General features: G+C 38.5%; 1 long non-coding RNA gene across 4 annotated transcripts in view; it reads right to left on the reverse strand.

Annotated features, from left to right (window-relative positions):
• LOC135248665 (uncharacterized) overlaps positions 1-27,912 on the reverse strand; it is a 291,561-nt gene that overhangs the window by 188,143 nt on the left and 75,506 nt on the right. The gene's annotated exons all lie outside the window — the stretch shown is intronic.

Here is a 27,912-nt window from a genome sequence, read left to right on the forward strand (position 1 = left end):
AATAATAATCTTTTTGGTGAGGAAAAAACATCCACTTCCACTGTGTTTGAGCTTCTGTAATTTTGCTTTTGGAAAACAAACTCCCAAGAGTTACCTTTCAAGAGACCAGAATTATACCTGGAGTTAAAAGGGTTCAAGAATAGTAACCATTCTATTTTTGGTAAGTCATTTTCAGGCTTGTGTTACAAAATGTTGGTGCTACTTAAAGGGTGAAGATAATCAATGTGTGAAATAAATGTACTGCATTAGCTTGCAAGCTTGCTTGATGTTTGATCAGCTGGGCTACCATCTACTATTTGATAAGTCCCAAAATAATCATTTCTGTTGTTTAGATAAATAGATATGTTATATTTGTTTTAAGTGTGCAAATCCCTGCATACATATTCTGGACCAAATGTATAAATAATATGCCACCAGCCCAACCAAATGGCCTTGGATATGCTTCAGAAAAGCGTAGGCATAATACACATGTTTTTGATGTCAAATTCAAGCAGTCAAGTTCATCTGTGACATGTTTACTCTTGTGCCTTGTTCCAAAGTTGTAATGCTAGTTGTGAGTCCAAACAGCCTGTTTGACATTCAATGACATTCAGTCTCTTTGTTCCTGGGAAAACTGAACAGGTGTTTGTGTGATGTCAGCGGAGTCACGCTTCTAAGCTGAAGAAAAATGTTTACTGCTTTGATTAACATTGCCTATTATAACTGACAGAAAGTCAATCCTTTTAAATGTCCGTTCAAGTTAAATGTCAGCTGCAGGACTTATTTGATAAACTACTCTATGTTTCAGTAGCTTTTATATTAATTTATCCTTGGTTACAATCAACATGGTAACACTGAACTCACAGAACCCTGGCTGTGGTAGTTTTTTTCTTTTTTTTTGTAACCGGCATGAGCGTATAAAGCTATTATGTCAGTGCCACATAATGCTGAAACCGTAGTTGTCATGCTGAACTTTTCTTCTTGTTTATTTGCAAATTTAATCCACTAAGATCTTTGATATTGCCTGCCTCGTGTTTCAAAGAGAGTAATTGAGGTGGGATTATGGAGCCACGCAGGTAGCACGTACTGACTTCAGAGAAGCTCCCAACACCTCAGAGAAATGAGACATAAATAACGGGTCTTGGGCCTTTTCATTTTTTCCCCCCCTGGCCCATATGTAGGCTTCTATTTGTTTCAAGAGTGACATGGAGGCATTTCAAAGTTTTGGAGACCGCTTTATAAAGAGGATTCGCGAGCCCTGAAATGAGTAAAAACCTTTCCGAGACAAAATGGTCTGTGTGTGTTTCTCATCGGTGACATTTACATAATGTCCCCTCTGGTTCTCTTATGCTCTGATAGCAGAGGACAGAACATATTGTGTAGGTTTGCTCTGCAGACAGATCCTCAGGCAAGAGAGACAACACTGATGCTTTTAAAAACACCAATGACTGGCTCCATTCACACACATATTCAGACTGAATTGAAACTGAATTGCTGCAAATCAGTCTTCCCATTTTGGTCATTAATATCTGCTGCAATGATGATGCAATTATTTGGACAAGGCCATAAATTATGTGAATCTTATTATAATTTGTATTTCAATTATGCAGGTTTTTTTTTTCATTTTCTTTCCTCGACTGCCAACTGGAAATATACATGATGATCTGACATACTGTAGCATCTCTTCTTTAACCTGATAATGCATGGAGCTACAACGTGCTGCAAATGTCGATTTAGTGCTCCTTGTCTCATGTTTTCACGTCTCCTTATTCTAATGCATTAACTATCTGACAACAAACTCTGCAATCAACAGACTGTTTTTTCATGGCAAAACTGTGACTTGTGTCTTTCCATAAGGCCTCGTGATCCAAGTTATTTCTGTTTACATGTGACTCCTGCCAGCTCTGATGAGCAGCTCCACAAAGGCATTTAAGAGAGTTAAATCAGTTGTTCTGCACAAGTTTATTTTTAACAATGTACTGTTAGAGAAAGGCTGTCCTGTGGCACTGATATTAAATTTCCCTCAACAGTCTCAAGTCTTTGTTTGAGAAAACAAAACAGCGTGGGTGAAAGAGATATGAGGGATGAACATAAACCTGAGGTCCATCCCACGGATAGAACAGCCGTAACCTAGACCCAGTACAGCCCCATCTGTTCATTACATGCCTGGTCAATACAGCTCATGCAGACTCTAGTGGGGAAGCCACATTTAGTGGGAGTACATATTAGGTTTTTCAACATGTCTTAATTACTAGTAAAGACACAATTAACTGGAACGTATCAAACTTAATTCACTAACCTTGACTTCCAAGAGTTGCTTATTTCACTGAATATTGAACAAGCCATTCCATTTCCAGCTTTGGTTAATTAGGCTAAGATACTTGTTTACCACTGATGAAAGGGAAACATCAAACAAGGGGACAACATTTTTAAACCAGTAGTGGCAGAAGGGTAATCTCTTTCATTTTTAGCCAAATGAAAATTTCTGCTTTAGATACAGAAATATACCCAAGTATACCCAAATGTTTCATTGGGTAGAAATAAACAGGCCCACATGTACATAAACACGCACACACACGCACACACACTTCCTGGACAGTTTGTGGAAAATTATGTATATATGACACTTGTACATCGCTCAGTGGTAACTATGCAAGTTGATTTTTGATAACCTGCATTCTCCTTCTGCTGCACAGTCCTCCAGTGGGGTTACTGGTTGACTGATTGCACCCTGAATGTACGGAGGGTGTCACAACATTGTGATGCAACAGTATTACTGGGCTTTCCAATCATGGAGGAAAATCAATCTGCCAATGTTTTTTTTTCTCTCTCTCTCTGCATAACTGGCTGTTCAGTGGACATGATGTAAATTTGTGAGCAATGCTAGAGTTAGTAGCAGCATCTTCCACTGTCAATTGTGTCAAAAGGGAAGATATTTTTTAAAAATGTTATTAAGTTTTGGATAAATGCCTGAAAGCCGGTAAGCCTGTAGTGCCAATATAGTTCATGTTCCACGTGAGATCAGTATAACATTGGCTTATATAAGTATTCAGAAGTTCAATTATAAAATCCTTTCAAAGACCTGCATGAAAGAAATGCATACTACTATCCTTCTCCAGAAATTATTAAAAGCATTGCCATTTTTCAGTGTATCTACTGCCATGATTTTATTATTTGATATTTTAATTGAACATTAACTCCGTTTGATGATACCTCATACATACTTTGCTGCATAAAATAGTGATGAAAATGGTATTGTGGAACCTGGTGTTATGTTTCAAGCAATCTAATTTAAAAATATATAATATTGCGTTTAAACTATATCACCAGTGACAGGAGTGACTACTCTGCTTTATGAATCTGACTGGAAAGTGAGCAATGATTCCACTCGTAAAAATGAGAATATTTGGGTTGCAGGCATTTTATATTTGTGAGGAATGATTTTGCATGTTCATTATCCGGTTCCCTGCAGATAGTCTTGCCTTCCCTGTTCTCGATAGTCATTGTTATTATTGATGCCTGCGGGGACCGAACGCATGCTTGTCTTTTAGCGGGAATGAAAGACAAACGGCGTAAGGGGCTTTCTCACCGGGGGAAATCCCAAGGCACCGCAACTGGAGAACAGAGATTACCCGTAAAATATGATATTTACTACGGAAAGAACGCTGAAATTCACCCGCATCTCCTACTCCTCTTCCTGGAGAGGACTTTTGAATGAACTCGTTTGCTCGTTATCGTGTTGAACAGGGAAACAGTGTATTGATCCTGTGTGTTTAGCAGAGACATGGAAAACCTTTATTAAGCCAGATGACCTTGCTTTCATACCCATAACTTCTAAGAGAGGCTCGCTTGGTTGAATGAAGATGTTTATTTATAGCAGTTTTTAACCTTGCTCATGAATTATATGAACAACTTTGATCTTCACTGCGTAATTTTGCTTATGTAAACACACCATATGAACTAGTGTGTACTTGTGCAATATTATACTTTTTAAAAAGATCACAAATGAGCTATTAGACTTTTTCCCATGAAAGCAATTACAGCAGGTCTGCAGTAAATATATTGTTTTTCATTTTTCATTTTTAATATACAGCTTACTATACTACTGTATTTCTAACTGAATAATTAATGGTTTATCTTGAAAAAAGGTCATTGGTATAGGCGCAGAGGGGCAAGAAATGATTCAAGTCTTTTTTCATTTTATATCAACAACACATATTTGATAGAATAGATACATCAATTCAACCAACTTGCATCACATGCATAGATACATGCATAATACACTTACATTAACTGAACATTATCAACTGCACAAAACTATCTATCTATGTCCAAGCAGTTAATCGGAATGTTTAAACACATTGGTTGCAGCAGGTTGCTCATTTAACTTGTCATATGATTCATTCTACACGTGTACAAGCTTTCTTGGACACATCTGAACGCACTGCATGGCAAGTAATTGTTTATTGATCGAAATCAATACTTCTACCACTCTGCAAAAACAAACCAATTAATGCAAATGAAAATATACTCAAGGATTGAGAACCTGTCTGGATAGCTCCATATCATTCTGTGTGTGCACAGTATGTAGCCAGGCTAGCATAAATTAGGGGGAGCAATCAAGATCGCATCAAAGAAACAGTGTCAAAATGACAACACGCCAGTCACACACACGTTCAGCATCCCTGTTTATCTGTACTTCCATCTGAGTGGTACACAGACAGCTGTGAGGGGCGGTTCCAAGCCCTGCCCAAGACCCTTCTCATAAGCAAACATTTCAATTTATAATTGAGAATGTGCCTAAATAATAGAGCATCACAATCATTAACTTAATTCACAGACCTTCACAGTTTTTGCAAAGAGAGTGAGTTAGTGGTATTAAATTTTTTCATTTTAAAATGAAACAGTTGTATTTTAAAAAAATATATACATTTCTGGGCAGTCCAATTCTCAGTCTTTTATTCAAATGCTTAGCTATGAAATAGAGCTACAAATGTGAAACACACAGTTCCAGTTGCATTCAGTAGTTAGTAATATTCTTTTTAATTAAGGGGTTGGTGTAACTTTTAAGAGATAGTGGATTTTTTCTAGCTATAGCTAAAGGAAGTCCATAATTAGCAAGCCAGTGAGTAGCACACAGTATTGAAACTGTCAATGTTGACACCGATTAGTAAGCTAAGACAGCATTATATCGTGACCCTAAAGTTATTGACAAAAAAAATTCAGTTCAACAGGCAAATTGCCAGAAGTACATACAGAAAAAAAACATCCTGTCTATGCTTCTTGAGGGTTGACACTAGTTAGAATAGACAGATGGCAACCAGTAACTATAGCAACAATGTGATCTAAGACTGAATATCAGTAGCAAGTTTGCAAAAAATAAAAAATAAATAAATAATCCTTATTCAAAGGAAATATATATTTGTTTTGGAATGGAGTGAATTGTGAATTTTGTCAGCTGTACTGAGCCCATGAGAACAACAAAGAGCACTGAACTGGAAGGTGCAGGGCTTCGAAAACATTATAATTAAGATAGACTGAGCATGGCGTGTTCAACTAATGAAACAGTTGGGTCGCACATTAAAGGCTGTGAGATCACCTTGACTCTCAACCAAGCCTGATAGTCAACAATTTATGATAATGATGTCCAAACTCAGTCTGAGAAAGCCAATCACCACCGTATTTATTAAAAGCAGGGTTAAAACCTCAATGTAGGTAAATACTGGAGTGTGGATTATCTCTTTGTACAATGTTTTTTTTTTTTTAATGACTCATTTCATTCCTTTGTGCAACATCAGGATGAACAGAAATGCATAAACATCCGTAGGTTTTTTTATTTTTCAAATCTGATCATTTATTTTTTCATCAATATCACATAGGCCTACATTGTATTACAAGTGCAACTCATCTACTTGTACCTCAGCTTATTTATATACTTTACCTCTGTTGAAAAGTAACTGCCACATTCAAGGGGTTAAAACGCTAAATCTATTTTTATTTTTCTGTTACCCTGAACACATAGTTCAATATGAACTGCACATTCAGTTCTTACCATTAAGAATTTGTTCAGTTCTCAATGTGTGTTAATCTTTCTAATCAGCCATATTCATACATTTTATATTTAGACTAGAACAAACAAAATATCTTTGTTTATTCCATGTTCTTAATTGGTGGACTATATGATTGCATGAAATAGAATGATAAATGACTCTGGAGTTAGGTTACTACCTTTTGGCATTTAGAACTGGCAGAGCCGGGGTCAGAGTATGATCAATGGACCTATAAAAAGCAGAATCACTTCTAATTTCTCTGATATATGGTGAATGATAGTGTGCCAAGGACCACAACATCAGTGTCTTGCTTTAAATGCAGTGTCAAAAGTGTAATTCACTACCACCATTGCAACCTCACCACCCCCCCCCCCCCAACCCCCATCACCCTTCCACTCACACTCTCTATTCTTTTTGCCCTATGGCTTTCTATTAAATATTGTATTAAAAGGCTTCTTTTCATCTACATTATGCCCTGTCCACCCTGTAATAACACTACACAAATAGATTTATGTGCGGAGTGAATTGTTGATCGGCGCTACATTGCTCTTGCAGCAGGTTTCTCTGCTGTTTATTTACAACATCAGGTATACAAAATGTGTGCTTTGATAGAAGAATACGTTCATGCATTAATGTAAATTTTATTTCCACAAGCTGGTGCAAAATGGAATCGGCAGTCTTGAAAATAGATAGGTCTGTCCAAACGTTTTACACATGGGTGGCGTTCAAATTCTTTAAAATTTTCTTACCTTGCTCCCTTTCCTTGAAGCTTTTCAAATATGTCTCAAGGAAATATGTCAGGGGAGGGGGAAAGACAAGGAAACATTAATATTGTTCAGGAGTGATGTCAAAACCTCTCAGAGCACATATGTGCTCTCAAACCATTATATTTTGACATGCATTAAATCATAAAGTGTTCTACATCTATTTGATTATGTATATGATATTTAAATTGTGGTATTACAAATTAAATTTGGTGTAAAGATCAATTCAATATCATTTGTGTTTTTCATTTAGCTGCTAATGTGCTACTATCTTCCTGTAGCTACAACCTATTTTTTTTTAACGTTATTACACATTTCTGTAGCTCTTTGTGACCTTTTATTGTGCTTTACATAATTTACAAAACATTCCTCCTTCATTGCATCCAAACTTAGTTAAACTAATGCATCAAATGTTCTGCCCAGCCTTTCATTTACTGTTGGAAGCAAAGAATTGTGGGTCTCAGACTCATATATAGCTCAAAAAACAAAATGCTTGTTTTTTCACGCAGTTGCTTTTGTCACATCCAATCAAATTTGCTTCACATTCAACAGGAATTTGTCAATAATCTCAATGAAATACGACCAGCTATGAGACGAGCTGTGTTTATGGTTTGTTTGATTTTTGACAGTTACTACTTTCCTGTGGAATAATCACATTTGTGTTTCAACAGAACAGAATCCCCCAGACATCTGCTTGTGTGCAGTGGTAAACATTTTGCTCTGGGCGAAGAGTGTGCTGAGCGAAAGTTAATTATGCTTAGATGGCCCTTTGCACCAATTCAACCATTAAAAGTTTTCCACAAAAAATGAGTGTCATTCTTGTAACCTTGGCTCAATATCATTGAAATCTAGCCCTCCCACATGAAAATTTAACATATTCAGTCGAGGGTTATAGAGGAATAACTTTTTTTTTATTATTAGTCTGACAACACAAAGAGATGAATGAAAAACTACAAAAATGTTTTATTCATGGTATCTATTAGATAACGCCTGAGACATTAATCGTTGAACTCCTGTACACATCAGCATGGCTAAAACAGAACTTTTTAGTTCAATACTAACCTTTGAAAAGATTAGCCGTTATGTACAACTACACTTTATAATCTGTCTGAGCGACACAAATGCTTGCCCTAACGCCCACACCACACACTTTGTGCTGTGGGAGCAGGCAGCTCTGTCACATCCTTACCAACTTCAGATGTGTCAACTATTCCATTGTTAACAGTCAGAAAGAAAAAGTCTTAAAGTCCCAAAACTGAGCACACCTTATTCAACAGCTATAGACTTCAGCTCATTACAGCAAAACTGAAGGCTATCAACCAAGAAAAGTTCAAGAGGAAAACATGGGCTAATTACAAGTTCAAAGCAAACTAGGGATGGATCCTGCCATGACAAGCCAGAGCATCAGTGTGAGGATATCGAAAAGTCATTTTTGGAACAAATTACTATTTTTATTTTTTTATTTAATTACACTTATTTATTACTTTTTGTTCAAGTTCTTTTCTATAGTAAATTGAGATTTCCATGACTTGCCTATTAAAATATTTAAAAAATCTTCCAAATATAAGCAATCGACTCTGAGAAGACAAAATCCATATCCATATACAAAAAAATGTTCTATGCCTTTCAAAACTGAGAATTTGAGTACAGATTCACCCCGAGTGCATGTGTCTCATTCTGTAGGAACAACAAATCTTATCATTATTGAGACATGTTGCATGAGCATGTCGCATCTGTAAAAGGTACTTTGTTCTGAATAAAAATATACCTCATGTAAGCGAATTCCATCTATGCAAATGTTATCTATGCAAAGCGAGATTGCTTAGGTGCTAAACCAGGTCTACCAGAGAACATCACACTAAAGTCAATTTGTTTGCTCACAGACGGATAAAAATGTAAGATTTTAGGCCAATTTAAAAATTCCAGCATTGGGGGATAACAGCATGGACAGCATAGGTTCCACTTTTTGGGTATGCCATTTGGATTCCCTAGCCAGCTGTATATCTGAAGGCACTGAACCACCACGATTTTCTGTGTCTTCTCACAAAAAATATCTCGCTCATTGAACAACTGCAACAAGCTAGTGCTAGTTGCTGTTCGAGGTCACAATCAGAAACCTATTGTCCATCTTTCAAGGCCTAGAAATTCAATAATGACTTGTCATGCTTGCTATTTTACATTTTACCCTTTTTCATGTAAAAATTCAGGAGAATTACTTTGCTCATAGACCCAGAAAGAACATAAACTTCAAGATTAGAGCCCAGAACACTGATTGCTATGCAATCACACTGATGCACACAGTGCTATATCTTGCAGATGAAAGACATTTAAAAACATACTTAGCAAGACCTTGGGCACTTTATGAGCCACTAAGAGCTCTTACAATCTTAGTTTCCACAGCAATAGAAGCAGAGAACAAAGGTTCATATTTCAAGATGCGGATTACATAATTACCCGATGACATGATGAGGCAACTTGGGTCCTCCTCAGGTATTGAGGATCAGATTGAGGAGATCGTAGCTCAGCCAATTAGTGATTTCAGTCAGTGTAATTACTTACTGCGCTTGAGGTTTCAGGTCCTCAGTATTACAACAATTTAGGACCAGCCTAGGGGTCAGTGTGCAGTGCGCTTTGTAAAACACCATTACATTTTGTTTTAAGTGTCTTTCTACAACCAACTCAAATTGAATGTTGTGAAACCAATACAAGATGGATGTTTGTTAGCACCTGCAAAATGGATGAATGATAAATATCCAGCTGTTAGAGTACGATTGCTCGTTGTACTCCAGTTGTTTACTGGATGGACACTGTTAATCTGTTCCTGTTATTTTCAAACAGCCGATTATTAAAGTCTCAACACTTTGAACACAAGCTTACACTACTTTACAGGGATTTTGAGAATACAAGAACAGTTTGGATCACAAACAGGTGCCGCAAGCTCATGTGTATGCTCTATAGATGAACTAGATGAGTTAATGTTTCCTGAATTTAACCCCTTTCCTGTCAAGGTCTGAGTGAGTATAATACAAGTGAGTACAAGTAATCCCAGTGAGTATAATTTCACTTCCATATTGTATGTACAGTATTTAAGTCATATTAGGCAAAAAAAAATTTTTTTAAATGCAGACATGAGTGTTAACACGTTTCTTTTTTAGGGTCAGGCTAATTGTTCTTTAAATCATGCTCATAAATATTGTAATGATGGTGAAAAGAAAAATAGAACCTGTGTGAAGATCTTTCATTGAAATTGACAGGTTAATGATAATTCCTGGTAGTAAATTAACCACAGGAAATTAGACTCCTAGAAACATAATTAGGCTTAGAGACAGAGAGAGACTCTCTCTCTCTAAGCCTAATTATGTGTGTGTGCGCGCGCGCGCGCGCGTGCGTGCGTGTGTTTATCAGCTTAAAATTGGCTTGAATAAAATGAAAGTTATGGCTTTAAATTTGTTGAAATTAAAACCTTACAGTGAAATTCACTACATGTGTTATTGTCATCTAAGTAACTTTTTCATCAAAGTGGTCAGAAATCCTTTTAGAGAATACTTATATTGAAATGTAAATGCCATTTCCCCCTGGTTTATTCTTTGTGTGAGACAGATACTGATTCAGGTTAACACAAACAAAGAACTTGGGAGTTCATGGATTTTTTTATTATTTAGAAATCACTTTTGGCTTACTTTCTCAATGGATTTCTGTTTGGATCTGTGAGCTCAGTCACTTTCATTTAGTCTGTACTAGCTGCATTGAGCTCATCACTCAATCAATGCTATAGCAGCTGCTCTCCACACACAGGACATAGTCTGTTCTGGAGCCCCAAAGAGAGACGTGTCTCTGGCCCTTTTTCACAGCCAGACTCTGGTGGTCATGTCTCTGTATAGACATGTTTGATGAAACCATTAAATAGACTTGGGAGATTAATATGGTCTGAAAGTCATCTTTGACCTTTCTCCCACATTCAAAGAGATGACAGGGAGAGTAATTTGCTGCTTATCCATGAGAAAGCACAGGTCAAAATTTTTTGGCATTCACACACTAGACTGGTGATATTTAGGTGGCTGACATATGCTTTACTGTTGACCCTTTCCTGAAATAATAGCCAACACATTCTTCTCGGAGATGAGCTTGGTGTGACTGGGTATCACAGTAGGCTGTTTATGGTCTATGTAATCAATTTTAGCCAGTGATGGAAATCATTTTCTCACTAAAAAGAAGTTTGAACCCATCAGTTTGTCCTAATTATAATGTCTTTTTCATTGTGTTACATGCATTACCAGATGTTAAACTGAATTAACGGTGACATTTTCTTTGTGTTCTTTTTTGTATATTATATAAAGAGCTAAAGTCAGCACTAACCTACCCATTAATTTACCCTTTCCCTGGATTCATCATAATTTAGGCTTACATATAATTAGCATTCCATTATTTATACATATACATATGAAAACATTGTTTATAGGTTAAAATTAAATAGTATTTTGTAGTAATGCAACAAGTATAAAATACTTCAGATTTCAATATTTTTAGGATAGGGTCACCTACTCACTTCAAACACACAAACTCACTTCTTTGGCACGCACTATGTCATTAATAACACTCAGCAGGGCTGTCCCACATTCACCAGGAACTCTGAAAGACCATCTCATAGGAAGAGGCCGAGACTACAGAGTTGTCGGCCAAATTTAAAAAGGGGAATGGACAGTGCTGAGGCAATCATGTTAATTTGTTTTGTATTGCACAAATAAATAAGTGTCACTTAATCGAAGACATACAGATGGACTGGCATGCCTGACAGCATTTTTGAAAGGTAGCTCCCCGCGTTTCATTAAAATAATTATTTTTAGTTTCTGAATACCACCTCTTTGTGGGAAGGACTCTTTGGGGAAACACCTGCCTACCCTCTTCTCCATCAATGTGCTATCTTGCCCTTGCATACATTTAGTCTTTTTTTTTGTCGTTTAATTATTTATCCATGCACATTTTATTCCACCAAAAACATTCAACTGAAAGTAAAAGTAACAAGAGGCTTGGAGGCAGTGCTGGTCCAGCCTTACATGGGCATCTTCCTCTCAGCTGGTAAGGGGGGGGATACTGTTTTTGCATACATATCCCACATCATCTCTGTATAAGCATTATTTTATTTTGCAATAATACATAATAGTATGTATAACAGTAGGGACATGCCTAGAACTTTACTGACAACATACCCTGAATGCTTCTGTCATCACAAACTTTGGAGATAATTTAAATGGGATGCAAAAATCACAAGAAGCTAACAACACTTCTTTGTGCAACTATCATTTTACACATGAACCTGCTCTTGACATTTGAAATACTAAAAATGCATTGCAACTGTATGGACTGGATTGTCTGTGCTGATTTTCCAACGCACATCAATCAAATCAATCAGTATGTTTCAGAACCTACAAACTATTACACCCAGTCACACACTGGGAAGGTTCATTATACTCCTCACTTAGATGGCACACAGAACACAAATAATTCAATGCGATCCGGCATCTACTCTGATGGAATAAAAGCATGAATTTTGAGAGGGGAAAAAAGCCTAAGCAGAAAGGTTTGGATTTTTAGGAAAAGTGGTTTATGTTCAGATTTCTTCTAAAAAAATAAGGAAAATCTCCACTGAATCATGGTTACAGAGAGGTACAGAAAATACAAAGAGAAAACTCTGATATGACCCATTTATATTACCATATTAGGGTAATAATCCATTATGGGGAGATTCTTTTTTAAATATATTTTTTAAATTTAATTGTATTGATTTATTCATTCATTTATTGATATCCGTATAGTGTAGCACACCAGTGCTATTCTGATTATATTACAATATGTTGTTAACTAAGGACGTTTCTATGGATACTAAGCCAGATTCACAGAGTGCTCTCTTGTCCGAGGTGAAGCAACATTTCAAAATAGACTTCAGCTTATTAATTAGCTTCATTTTGTGAAGTGAATAACCATATTTCCCCCCTCTGTAGGGTTAATTTAGATCTATTCTACTATGTTGTTTAATAGGGTTCTAAAGAAATACAGGACATTGTATATGCATGAGGTGTGCTGCTGGTATTAGAACTGGGATTGATCAAATATATATAAATAACCATCTTTCTAGCTAAGATTAGCTTGGTAGATGTAAGCACATAATTTCCAGTTCATTTAGGGTAGCAGTTCCCAACTTTGTTATTGGAGGTCTACTGTCCTGTAGGTTTTCATTCCAACCCTACCAAAGCACACCTTAATCAACAGCTAGAGACTTCATTGAGCTGCTAATTAGCAGAATCAGTTGTGCCAAATTAGGGTTCAAATGAAAACCAACAGGACGGTTGATCTCTAGAAACAGGGTTGGGAACCATTGATTTTAGGGGTTGTATCATTTCCTAATGAACACTTCTGAGAGGAATGTGTGATTCCCCTGGAATTCTAAACATAGTTCTTCAGAAACATATCTTTGAGTACAATTTGAGAGCTGAAATCAAAGCAGTGACTGTAACATGAGAGTATAAACATATTAGTTGTGTTGTAATTCCAACCTCAGAGTACTGATGCATCTGTTACCTTTTATTATGGTGTACATCAGAGATACCCAGACCTGTTCCTGGAGATCTACCTTCCTGGTGTACAGAATCATAGATCTCAGTCAAGTTAACAAGCAATTGCTGGACCACTGGAGGATCTAGAGGGGCTTCACAGGATTCATGAGCCAAGCATCTGTTGGGAGGGGATTCACAAGAACCTCCCCTCAATCTTTGGTGAACGCCATCCTTACAGAAGAATTGAGTGGATTTGACAGTTTTGGTTTGCAGTGTGATGGGGTATGGTCAGGTGGGAGTGTCATAACCCCACCATCCCCAAGTTCACAACGCATCAGAAGTCCCCCTGGCAATTCACAACATCTCACAAATGTAAGGGAAAAATGAGAAATTAAGGTAATTTCCACCACACAAATAACAGTCTTTATGATGGTGAACCCTGTATCATGTACTTACAATGAAAGAGACTGAATGCATACACATGTGAGCAACAGTGCATAACAACATAATGAACAATAATACAAGGGAGACATGGAGCATAGGTTCTCCCTGGATGGGTTCCCATGGATAGACTCCCTTGCCATAATCCAAACCAGTACAGGTCTTCTAGTACAGATACCGCTGTATTTCAAAATAGTACTTCTACTTTTGGTTGTTTTGACAACACAGCCTCTTTGGTTGCATCACGGAAGTCCGAGTTTTCGTTCTATTCTTGTCATTTTGCGTTTAGCCTATATGGAATTGACGATGAGAAAGTAATGAAACAGCAAATTGTTTACAATGTGTGCATGTTTTCTGCTGTTGTTGCCAGTTATATTGGAAATGCGGATGCATTCTGTCGCCTCGGATGTCAAGACATGAAAGTGAATGTTTGCATAAAAACATAATGAATATGTTTGAGAGGATATATAAAACAGTTACAATCTGACTATTGGCCTGTTATATCCTATTTGTTGCATAACAACGGTCCAAGTTCAACTACCAACAACAGTTTTGCTTGACAACGGTAAAATATGCCCAAACGGCTGCAGAAGAATATTTCAATTCCAGGTGATTAAATCGATAAAAATCAATAAATACAAAAGTAACCATATATAGTCATTGTTGGTAACCCGTTGTATACAAGTGCAATAAAACCCTCCGGGCTGTCCCGGTTATTAGAAAATAATGTAGGTTACTTCAGTGGTAGTATGGGGTTACAGAAGAAATCATAGGACAGATGGACCGACGACAACGTCGCTTTTTCATACGTCAGTGGGCTAATTTGCCTAATCTTTGAGGGACTTTAGACCACGGTGGAAACGCAGACAACAATGGGCTGAAGGAACCTTTTAGTTCCTTGAAAAGTAGTTCCTGGGACTAAAAGTTCCGGGTACTTTTGGTGGAAACGCGGCTTAATACAGAATACAATTAGGTTAATGTTTCAGTTTTCATATTTCAATAGATACATATATAAATATGCGTATACTCCCACTGAGAAGCTGATTTTGTATAAGCATGTGCAGAATAATCTGTGTAATCTGAACTGTATTTACAGCAATTTAAAATAGAACTTTAAAGTGCAGTGCAGTTTAATTAAATTGTAATGAAAAATGTACATTGCCCACAATTATCGCTTAACAAGTCTGACATGCAACGTTTTGCTCCAGGCTTAACTGTGGCAAATATTCTGTCAAAATTTTTCAGTATTTCATTGCTTTGTGAGCAATCCACCTTTAAAATGTCAGAAAAGTACAATTATCAGCAGCTTTTTAATGAAACCTTCGGAATCACATTCACATTGCCTATTGATTAAATTTTATTAGGACAAGACCTGGATTTGGTGGTTTTGCTTTATGAGCTTTCTAGTGCCTGAGGGATGTAGTGTGTGTGTGTGTGTGTGTGCGTGCGCACATGAGCGTGTGGGCGTGTGTGTGTGTGTACATGTGTGTTTGTGTGTGTGCGCGTGTGTGTTTGTATGCTAGTGTTTGTGTATGTGTGCGCACGTGCATGTATGCATACATGCATGTGTACTCTGCATGCCTGCACTGCGTTTCAAAGCCCAGGGCAGGTAAAGTCTGGCTCCATTAAGGTTTTATGACAATGCAATTAAGAATAACGAAAATAGAGAAAGAGACAGAGTGTGAAGGAGTCCAGTCAATGTCAGGCCAGATATGACAGGAAAAAAGGGCGGGCTTAGAAGAAGCAGGCACAGCTGCAGTCCCAGTCATTCTTTACTCTAGTCAATAACTGCCATTTTCAGTATTTACCTTTCTTTTAAAGTCAGCCTCCAATGTGACAGCTTCTAATTTACAATTAATTACATGTCAATCACAGGGTGATTTCTTTTTCCAAAATTTAATCAAAACTCTGTTATGAACCCAACCATGTTGTCACAAGTAAATATGGGAACTAACCCGTCCCTGAAACGCATAAATAAACATTGTGTATTTTAAAATAAGAAAGCAGAAAGTGGCCCAGACTTCTGGGAATGAGATAGAGAGAACTGCCTTTTTTGACACTTTTTTGGCATTTGACACACGGTGCTTTTGGAGGCAAACATTCTCTTGTTGATATGATAAGACGAGAAAATACAGCACTGAGAAGAGAAGAGTGACATGGAAACATGACAGAATGCATATTGGGGTAGCAATGGACTAGAATAGTTTTCCAGTCTGTGTGGAAGGCATGCGGAGGTTCTGATGTTAATATTTACATTTTTCCAACAGTATATTTGCAGTGAGCATTTGCAATAAGCCAATCTCCTAATGAAACAGTCATCTCCCATGTTTGCCTAAAGGACCAGCACAGATGTGAGTGTGGCACTGACTGGTGAAATGACATGCCTACAACACTTTGCACAAGACACAGACCAAACACAGATTGGCATCATTTTTGTTTTTGTGATAGTCTTGGATTAAGGTAGGAATGCACAACTCCTGTCCTACAGGACTGGTCTGCATGGCGGTTGGTGCTCTAACCAATTACTTAAGTTTTTGTTGTCTGGCAGTTCTATAAACTATACTGGTTCACTCCCGTACTTGATCACAGTAATATCTCTTAGAAACACTTGCAGTCTGCAGTTGATGCTTATACAAATTTCAGATCAAGATATTATTGAGCCAAGTAAATAATTAAGAGAAGAAGTTGGCACAAAATCCAGAAACGTATATTAAGGGGCAAAGTAACTAAATAAGCCAGAAAATGTATTTGCTGTGGTTTGGTACTACTGAGAAATAAGAATAAGTGCACTTCCACCCATTCATGAGTAACCACAGGTTTGTTGAAGGCAGTTTTGCTTTGATTTGATTTATGAAATGTACTATTTACAGTATATCAGATCTGAGGTCACATGCATTTTGGGATCTCAACCTCACACAATGGCCAACCCTCATGAAAAAAATCATGTGAAATTTGTGATTTAAAAATATATATATGTGAAAAGAAAATGTCACATGTTCATATGTTTCACATATGAATGAAAATTTGAAGATGAGCTATATTATGCAAACACTATATTAAGACCAATTTAATATCTCCCATACAGTATGTGATTTCCTACCTCATTGTTAAGCAAGGTATAGTTCCTGAGTGTGCATGCTGCTTTTGATGTAAAATATTCACAATGGGATCAAGTCACCAAAACACAATATCAATTCCTTTGCCTAAAACCATGCCTTCATACTGTCAGCAAAGTCACAAACAGTATTATTTTATGCTATACCTTCAATAAAGTCCGCCTACACTGCAAACTCTCAGGAAAGTTGTGCACTGTAGTGAAGGTCAAAAAATGATTTCTTGAATGTGTACATTCCTCCAGGTATATTGGCTGAGTAGCTTCACTGCCAGTCCACAAATGTTACATAATATTCAACAGAGCTTCATATCGTGATTTAAACATATATGACTTGTTGACTTATTACTTTTTTAAAATGAACGTGCCTTTCTGATTGGCAATTGTATCAACACATAAGGAAATAACCAGTTCCCTAACCCTGTATGCACTATCCGACCAAGTTCACCTTAATAAAGAAGCAATATGATTATCACGGTGCTGTGCATGTCTTTGTCAGTGATAATTACCAATATGGCTAAAAAAAAAAAGATGACGGGTGATACAAACGGAAGATGAGTTGAGGAAGATCAAGAAAATTCATACGAGTACATGAGAAGTGAAAACCATTCACAGATCTGCAAAGTAAAGTGCTGGCATTGATTGAATGTGGATGATACAGAAGAGAGATCAGCTGCCACAACATCCTGCAGTAAGCCAAGCCAACAAGGCTTCTGGAAATGTTCTTTCTCTACAAGGAAAACAGCAATTTGGCCTGTAAGAAGTGCAGATTATGAATTCATAGGAGAAGTGCAAGTTTTCACTGTCAAGGTACACATTGGCTGAAGTCATTCCAATGATATGATGAGTTTATTACAGAATTCCACTAGATTAAAACAATGTCAATGAGCCAATCGTTGGGAGGTCAGTGTCGTAGGGTTCGATTATGTAGGACTGTTTTGATCTTCTTGATTCCCAAAGAAAATGTTACACATGCAAACTCTTGATTTCCAGTGTTAAGCTTCAAGCAGACACAAGGCAATGCACTGCAGAGTGATACTGAATAAAAATGAAAGCATGAATAATTCAAAGACCATTTCCATAATGCTTTTCAGCTGGCTTGCAGACCCTGCATGGCTCCTACAATCAGTACCCTTCTTCCACAACACCCATTCTTCTTAGACTCGCCACCTCTGACGACCTTATATATCACCTCCATAGATTATTCAACACAACAGTGCGGCAGCAGATCTGCTGAGGAGGCTACAATAATGGTCCTGCTATGCATACAATGGGGCTGATTTTCCTGGCCTATTAAGTTATTTCCCTGGGTCATTGTGACCCCTCTGTGTTGTGCTGTATTAGCACCCTTCTTTGTAGTCACTGTTTACTGGAAAATATGGGGAGAAAGTTATCATTGGGTTATCTGCAATAGGCTATCTATTCTTGCAGTAATCGAGCGTTATTCGGTGTGACTGTGGTGCTGTGTTTTCTGTATGTGCAATAAAACTGCTTACCGTACCATACAATACTCCGTGCCTTTATGTCTCTGCAGAATGCGTAATCAAAATATTTTTTAATTCCAAGTCACGTCAAATAAATAAACAACGTGGGAAAATGTAATTAGCATTAGTTACTGTAAGTAACAGTATGAAATTTTATTATAAGATTAATTGAATTTACAGCATATGTATTACTCCAAAATCATGTTGTATTAGAGGTACCTTTATAACTGGCTAGATACATTAGGTGTGTGCCCAGCAGCTGTTTTATGATAAAGTTGCAGAGTTACAAACTGTGCAGTTAAAATTATATTTATGTAGCTAATTATGCGTGATTTTATTTTTGCCAGAACACCTCAAATTAATGATCAATGTGAGTATGACAGCAGTATTCAACAAAAACTGTTACTGAAATTTTTCTGTTGATTATTTTGGGAAATGTATAATCTTTTTTAAATAATGTGCTTTTGAAGCAACAGAAACCGAATTTTAGCCATCTTCAAGTATTATTATTATTGTTTGCTTTTTGTACCCCATCATGAAAGGCAACATTACTTGACTGTGTATAACATCTACTGTTGCTACGCTAGACGCCTGATCAGTATTTCTACAGGGATTCATGTTCTCTGATTATTCATGGGGAAAAGTTGTATGACAATACAGGAGGACTGTATGTGAAAAGGATGTGCACCCATTTGAACAGGATATTCACTCTGTAATTTGAATCTTGTGAGAATGAGCCCGTATTAAAACCTACTGATTATCAAGGGATGCTAATGTTAAAACTGCACCTTCGGTACCATTCAGTTGTGTGTTTAATCTTCAGTGTTGAATGGCTCCCATGAGTGAAGGTACCACAGTAACTTGCCAATTCATTCAGTCCAGTATTTACACAAAAATTTCTTAAATCCAGCCAGCCCTATGCAGTACACACACATAGACACACACACACACAGGGAAAAGTCCACCCACCATATCCTGACAGAAAAACTTCACAGAAAATACATAATAGGTATGCACAATTTATACTAATTATAAACATTTCTAAAATAGCAAAACACACTATGATAACAATTTACAGTGCCCTTACTACTACGTAGCCTAGTTGTATGTGGTAGCGGGTAAAAGCAGTCAGAATGAATGTGTGCTCGTACGATACGATACGAGATAATTGCTTAGAGATTTTCATCTTGTGTTTTGAAAAGTCCACTATATAAAGATTAATGAAGAGGAGGCGTTTGATCATTTTTATTTCTTTCCCTAGACATTTTAATTAATTACATTTTCTGAAAAAGGCTAGAATTGTATAAACGTGTATACCAAGTGAAAATGTTCAATGGTCAAGAGAGCAAAGTTCTTTCTGAGCACGTGGTAAGAGCAGCAATGTGGCAATGCGATGAAGGTCAGAGAAAGCTGAGGAACTGAGTGGATTTCTTCCAGCTAGGAGAAAGGACTTGAAATTGATGCAAATTTCAGAGCAACTCTCCAGAGAACAGTTCAAAGCAGAGATTGAGGGAGCAAATGAGATATGGTATTTTGAGAGTTGGCTCCATAACTGGTAAATGTCTATTTCCGTACATACAATTACTGTAATGCACAAATACGAAATGACACAACATTGTTTTTTCCTCTGACTGAAATGCTAAAATACAGAAAATGTATAATACAAAATAACTTGGAGATACTACATGGGTTGCCACAAGGTCCAATTGAAAATACAGACTACAAAATGGAACCGGAATGTTCTGGAATGTTTTCCCTACGATTCACTCGGTTGCAGTGAACACGTAACACAGCTGCCATAACAGCTGCCGTTGGGCCACAAAAGATTCAAGAACATAAAAAATGTAAAAGAAATTAAGAATATATGACTGGAACATCCTCTTTTTGTTTTTTACAACCCATCTATTACAAAGCTCCATTGCACAACACACCAATTCCATGGACAAAGACTGTAAACTGCAGCTACCCGAGCTGGAAGCCCCCTGCTGCTCTTCAGCACCAGGGACAGCTCCGTAATATGGATTGACCAGCTGTGATGGAAGGTGGGTTAAGCCACTGTAATTGACCACATAGAACTGTAAGGGTGGCGGATTTCTTTTCCCCCCTAACAATATAGGGAGCACAGCTTTCTCACATCTTTAATTTGCGAATTAAATGATTTTGAGCTGATTTCCTGGTGGCTCATTTGAAATCCCAATAAACACTACTGAATAAATATGACATCACAATCCATGGCCATCAACATACAACTAGGCTACTACTTACTTTTGAAATACTTTTATCAGAGCCAAATGTTTTCCAGGTTTTTGCCTCACCTCTTATTGGTGTTTGTCAACATGAGGACCAGAGTTGTGCCAAGAAAGTCAAGAAAGCCATTATGAGGCTGAGAAATAAGAAGAAAAAAGACACATTAGACATTTCGCCAATCTATCGCCAATCTATCGCAGGAATTGTTTCTATGGTTCACAATATTTATATACTTGACCACTGCAAATATAACTCAGTGTCTCATCTTTTCCTATAGGCTGGTTCATGAACTTCTGACATTCTCCATGGGTCATGCGTTCACGCCTCCACTGCGAGCGTCAGCGGCAGCAGCCTGATATATGCCTGATAAGTATGGCTTCACACGTTGTGTCCGATCACTGTCATAATGACATGCTCGGTGGGTCGGTGAGTCAGACCATGTGACACTCGAGGGCGAGGGAGGTGATGGGGAGGGGAGGGGCGGAGCCAAACAAGCTCTGCGCCCCCGTTTCCCCCAGCGGCTCAGGTTCAGGTTCCTGGTGACCGCCGATGAGACGGCGTGCTGTCTGGCTGGAGCAGATGGCTGACGAGCTGGTCAGCTGCCTCTGCACCGCGCCACCTGAACACACTCAGTGCAGCGGGACTGGGTTCAGGTGGGGGGCTGAGATGAGTGGTGTGCGGACGGGGTGCAGACAGCTTCAAAGCATGGTGCTCTAATTCTGGAGGGAGTTGGTGGGGGGGGGGTTAGATCACACATATTTGCACAAGAGCCTTGGGTCCACTGAGAGTATTCCCTGTTAATAACACCCGATCACTGTCGCAGCATTTGAACTCTGAGAGACCATTCTGAAATGTTTCTGTCTGAAACCTCCATCCATTTCAATCCAGGTAAATTAAGAGCAGAAGCAGCTTCGGGCAGCACTGCGCATAACACAGGAGTGACTAGACAGCAGTGGCCATGGTTCAAAAAGCAGAGATTGCACGGCAGACACGAAAACCAACAATTTCCAAGGCGCATGGATTATTAAAGGCTTTTTTTAATACCACATCGCTCCTCCTCCTAATGAGTCAGAGTGCTCAAGTGCCGGGCTGCAGTAGAGCTTTACTGACTCCTAAAGGATGATCGTAGCTATACCTATATGACTGCCGAACTGGTGCTTTTTCTTCCTTCAAGACCGCTGTACTCTCGGTTGCTAGCACAGAATCGCTTTGCAGTTGAGGTATTCAGGTCATTCACAAGCATTCAATCACGATAGCACAATCCACGCACAAGCCTATCATTCTGGTTGCTTTGTAACCCCCTTCTTGCTGCTGCTTTTATACACATTTTAAAGTATCAAGTGATATTAACCTTGCATGTTGTTGTGGATATGAACATTCACTGAATAAATGCAAGTGAAAAAAAAGAATTAATAAATAATGTACTATAAAATATTTCCATTGACGTGATTTGAATGCCTCAGTGTTTTATTAAATGTTTGAGGTCGTACATTGAACAGCTGCTCGGAGACCTTACATCCATCCATGACTATGAATTAAGACCTTACGGGAAGCCTTACAATCTGACCATGAATGAAGTACATCATTTCTCATAGCTATTCCATTTTTTACCTCAGGTCCGTTTTCAAAGGGACATTTAAATCACTGTGCCATGCTCGGCATTGACAAAAAATTGGGTCGTCCAAGATATATTTTTCTCTTCAATTTTAAATTGCCAGTTCAAGTGCCCTTCAAGTCAGTGCAGCACCAATTATATTTTTGAAAGGTGCCAGTAGCCCAAGTACCCACCACGATATTTTACCTCATTCACCTGTCATAAATAAACCGTGCAGGCAAAGGACTTAGCATCTGTTTTTTTGCATTTGTTTCTGCCATTTGAAGGTTGTACTCCATCCCTGTGTCACTGATCTGCACCCACAAGTGCAGCCCTGCACATTAAACATGCACAGTCCTCTGATGCAGCTGGCTAAAAGCCATGGTTCTCCACTTTATGGGCGGCACGGTACTGTAAGAACGCTGGCACGGCTCAGCGGAGGGGTCTAGCTTTTGTTCACAACAACGAGTAACCTATGGACATCCTGCATCTCGTTACGGGACATTAATAATAAATGAAATGTGTTCTCAAGATGAAACCTTAAAAGATGAAGAGCAACATGAAAGAGTAAATTTATGAGCTCAGCAGTCCCCTTTCAGCAATATGGAATCCCAATTTAAATGTATGAGTTCAAAAGCCCCTTTCAGTAATATGGGATCCCTATTTAAAATTACAAATGGATGAAATTTCTAAGCATGTGTACCAGAAATTCACATCACAATCAACATACGTTCAATGAATATTAATTTATGAGTAACTGGCCTACTAGACTGATATTTCATTAGCTTAATTGCAGGAATATGCATTATGTTTCTTTTTTAAAATAAATCTGTCACCCAACACGGAGCTGAACATGTCCCATTCCAACTGTATTTGGAATGTCTGACTGCCTGCATCCACACAGCCATATTCATGTCCGCTGCCATTTCAGAAGAGTGCAGCTGTCCACTGTTCCAAAACCCGTGGTGTTGCCAGTCTGCTTCTTTTCACACCACAGACTACAGCTAAACGGTCACTGGACATCAATGGAGTACAGACCCCTTACCGACTGAACTCTCCCATACCCCGGACTACACAATCACCGATTGCTACTGTCATGGTGTCAGTTTGATCCCAGCTACAAGTGGCTCATCCTTGAACCGCAGTTTGGTGCCTTAGCCAAATGAGCCACGCAGCAGCCCATGCGTTTCTAAATGGCATCGACGTTGTTTTTAATTGGGCTCATTCATTTGTGTAAGGCTTTAATTTGTAAAAATGCTTTGTTCATTTTGTACACGCACTAATGCATGCCTGACAGACATGATGCAATATCCCAGCCATACCCAAAAGTGGATAAAATCATCTTAATTACAATATCCATTTTAAATTCATCTGTATTGCTAATTTCCTTTTATCAACAGAGACCCTGAGTTGTAATCTCACAAAATAGGGAAGTATTAATGAATTTTATGTTAACTAGGAAGTAGAGATCCTGAATTAAACTAGCTAATTGCCCTCCACATTAAACACTAATAGAGGCCAGCACGAATCCTGATAAAGCTAATCATTTTGCATTACAATGGCTGACACTGCTTGGCTTTCAATACCGCTTTGCTCCGTGAACCCACATATTCCAAATGATCTGTGCAATGATTCATTCACTAGCATTCCATCAGTTCTGCTAATTTTAGCCACATGCGCCTCCATTTACTCCATCAGAGAGAGGGCAGTGCGGATAGACTGTGGGTACTGGCTTAAACCAGCCAGAATAAATGCAGGTTTGCAATGAATATAGGAGACACAACGTGTGCATTTACACTCCCTTGGCATGAGCCTTCCTTTGGTATTCACACCTAAAATTTCCACAATCCAATTAAACATGCCCTCCTAAAGGTGAAAGCAGTATTTTAAAGACCCAACAAATCAAAGCAAACTGCTTCTTCCTAGACGAGCTCAGAAAACAAAACGGAGTATCTGAAGCCGTTTGTGCTGAGCACAAGACCTGCACGATAAGTCTTTCTGCAAGGACCACAGGGCTTTGATTACAGAACAACACCGTGGCAAGTGAGCACAGTGTGCCCAGGCAAGCGTTGCCTAGGATTGCTTCCTCCAGACGTCCAGAAGCAACTGTGCCCCCTCTTCCCACTATAAGGGCTTGGCTGGCCTATCAGTATTGAAACACCAGAGAGTACATTTGCCTCTCTTTAAAAGCAGTGTTGTCCTCAGGGTTTATCAGATAACAGAACAGTTCTTCATCAGTCATTCCCAAAATCTCCTAGTCCTGTCGCATTGGTGTTGGCATCCCAGTTTCATTATTCAGATTTCATGCATCTGAGCCACACATCTTTTCCTGCTCTAAATATCTATTGATGCTAAATGCATCGGTATTGTTTTCTTTTGTCTTTTCTTTTTTTGAATAAACCAAATGTATAAATGTAAAGTGCGCATTCGAGCCTGTGCAATATAAAGTTTGCTTTTTGTGTGATTTTTCATTGTTTCTACACAGTACAATGTTCAGTGATAATTCAGCCCTACCTGGGATAAAATGTTATTTGTTGGAGTAGCATTAACATTTTACTGCATATGAAGAATGTTTTTAAGCTGTGCAATCAACTTCTTTTCACGTAATGGGAACTATCATGAAACATTTTATTTAACATGCATTGTTAATATGACAGAGGTTAGCATTACAGAATGAATTATAGAAATTAAGTTTATTAGTGAATTTAATTAGTGGATTTAATTACTCATTGTTTACTGTGTCATCTGCTACTCTGGTCGAGTGGCTACAACAGAAAAATAGTAAAAAGGAAATACGTGAGAAACACAAATTTCTGGACATATGATCGGCCACTCAGAAATGTGTTAAAAGGTTGTTTCCTGATTAGGCAAAACAGTCTATTATCGTTAGTTGAGAGCACAGGAATGCACCTTGCCTTCCACTAGACCAGCTACACTGCAGGGCAACCCCGTGAGCCAGCGAAGCGGATCAGTCACCCTGACCGAGCTGACATCCCTGTGCACTCAGGGGGGAACCCTCGAGGACCCGGAAAGCCCCATCAACAGGCCGAGTCAAGGGGCCTGAAGCTGTGAAACAGCTGCGCTAACCTCTGCCCTGCCACCGTCCTCCCCAAGGCTCTCGCCGCCATCATCGCTGTGGTTTAGCCTCAGATGGCTGCCACACGCCATGAAGTCATCAGAACAGTCTGTCAGAAGCTTTGAAAAGGGAAAGTCGGAAGCTTCGACTCAAATTTTCCACTGGATTTTCTAATTATGCTGTTTCCTAGCAAACGCTACTCGATCCACCTTATCTGTTCCATAGGCACTCTAGCAATAACAAATCACATTATGAGCTTTGGATTTATAGGGGAAGTAAAATATTCGAAACGCTAACACAATTATTTGATAGAGGCCGCAAATGATTGCGGCAGTTTAAAAACACAGCGAGGAAATGCATAAAATGATACCCTTTTCCTCGTTTAAGCTTTACAGCGCATCGCTTCTTTGTCATGCGTACAATTTTAGCTTGACACTTAAGTATAAGTGTGGTGGATTTATCACACCGACGGTTCAATATATCCAGTGGTTACATAGCGGAGCGAATTTAATTTCTTGTCAAGTCATGGTCAAGTAGAATGCTTTATTGGAGCAGGAAGTGCTACATTATAGCCTGCTGGGGTCGGTGCAGGGTGGGGCATGGTAATAAGAGGTGTGAGTTATGAATTTTAAACTCTGCAAGCATACTAGTTGAAGAGAAGAAAAGAATGTATAAGAACAGGGGAGCAGAAGGGACAGGCTTTAATAATAGTGGTTAAGAGCAGTTTATGAGGGGAACAAGTGGGGATGAGACTCCAAATGTGATCTTTGAGAGAGAGAGAGAGAGAGTATGCCTTTGTTAGTATATCAGCTGGCTAAATTAATAGTGCCATGATGGGACTTCTTACACTGTGTACTGCTTTATCACACCACCTTCACCTGTGTGATTTGACCAGTTCATGTCTTCTGGGGGGGCCTACCCCAGTGGCTTGGTCATCATGCAAGGGAGAATACTAATCGCTCTAACAGGATGCATACACGTCACACAGGGTCCACATGAACAACTGTGCTTTCCCTGCTGCATACACTGTTCTGACCAATTTACATCATTAGCTTCCCCACGTAAGAGAGCCAGGGGATAGCCAGGGGATCTTTCATGAATGCAGCACATTGGTGAAAAACCACTACCTACAAGATCCTAAACCAACAATACTGTATGTCCCTACACATTTTGTGGCAAAATAAATACGTTTTATAAAAGATCAAAGGTAAAGATTTGCAGATCAATCCACAAAACTCAAACAGGATTTGCTGTATTATGGAGAATGGAAATCAGTAGCTTTTGGACATCTGGTGGACCTTTGGAAGCACGTAATGTGTCAGCAACCCAAGACCCCTGACCAGTTAAACATAAAATTAAAGCTTGCTAATATCCGATTCTGTCCAGCAACTTTGGACACCTGTATGCCATTTGAATTATATTTATATTAAAGAGATGATTAAATTCAAACACCCTCTATGGTCCAAAGCGTTGATAACATCCCCCCGCCCCCCCATAAATCTGGCTTTGTGGGTTTGTGCCCATCAGTGCAATTCTGAACCTCTTGTCTGGAACAAAACTGAAAGCTTCTGCTTCTATTCATCTTGCAGTTGATATGGGGAAAGAGTTGGATGAGGATTCCCCACTGACTGGGATCTCCCTGCTTGTTTTATTTATATTCTGACATCACATGGTTTCAACTTTGAAGATAAAAACAAATCAGAACACACCTCAATGAACATTATCAGTTCATTACCCCAAACCAAACTTTAATGTAGCATGATATAGCTTGCAAAGGATAACAGATGTTAAATTTACTTTTTCAGAATATATTTGTTAAGGTTCAGTTAAGCTTTGAAAATGTAAAGACCGGATGGCTATAAACATCCCTTTTGAGTCCTTCAGAAATGCAGTACGCAGCATATTTGCATTGACCTACATTCCATAAAGTGAGCTGGAAATGTTAAAAATATAAATGTGCACACCATTTAAAGTATGACAAAAGAGCCACAAAAGATTTCTAAAAAGTAATTACTGTGCACCGCGGCTGATATTTTAACAGCAAATAGAAGAATAATGTAGTCATAGAATTCATTAAAATGAGAGACTGCTTTTTTTTCTCCCAACATTTGAAAGACAATTTGCTAGTTGGCAACAGCCTTTTGTGAGCTAGATGCAAGGCTATGCGATTAGTTTCTTGATGCCCATTGTTTTCAGGGCAGTTGGCCCTCTGATCCCGGAAAGATAGACAGACAGGCAGCTGAGGGGGTGTATGCTCTAATGATCGCACAAAACACCGTGAACACTCTGGGGCTGTTGTCTTCCTAACACGCTGTGGGAAAGACAATGTGCTTTTTTGTGATTTTTATTAAAATACACTGTAAGCAACTGCATGGAGTAATCTGGCATCCTATTGTTAGGGATTGTCGTATGATTCAAATAGTGTTCACATATTATCTTGAGGTATACACAGAATACTGAAATGTATGTACTTGTAAGGAATTAAGTTTCCATCACTAATAACGATGCTTTATACTGAACCATTTGTGTGTCCCAAAGAGTATTGTGTAGCATAGCCACTGGATTTGGGGAATTGTAATCTCTCCCAGCTAGCAGGTTCTCTTAAATCACAAGA

This window comes from Anguilla rostrata, chromosome 1, assembly GCF_018555375.3.
Source record: "Anguilla rostrata isolate EN2019 chromosome 1, ASM1855537v3, whole genome shotgun sequence".
NCBI classification, from domain to species: domain Eukaryota; kingdom Metazoa; phylum Chordata; class Actinopteri; order Anguilliformes; family Anguillidae; genus Anguilla; species Anguilla rostrata.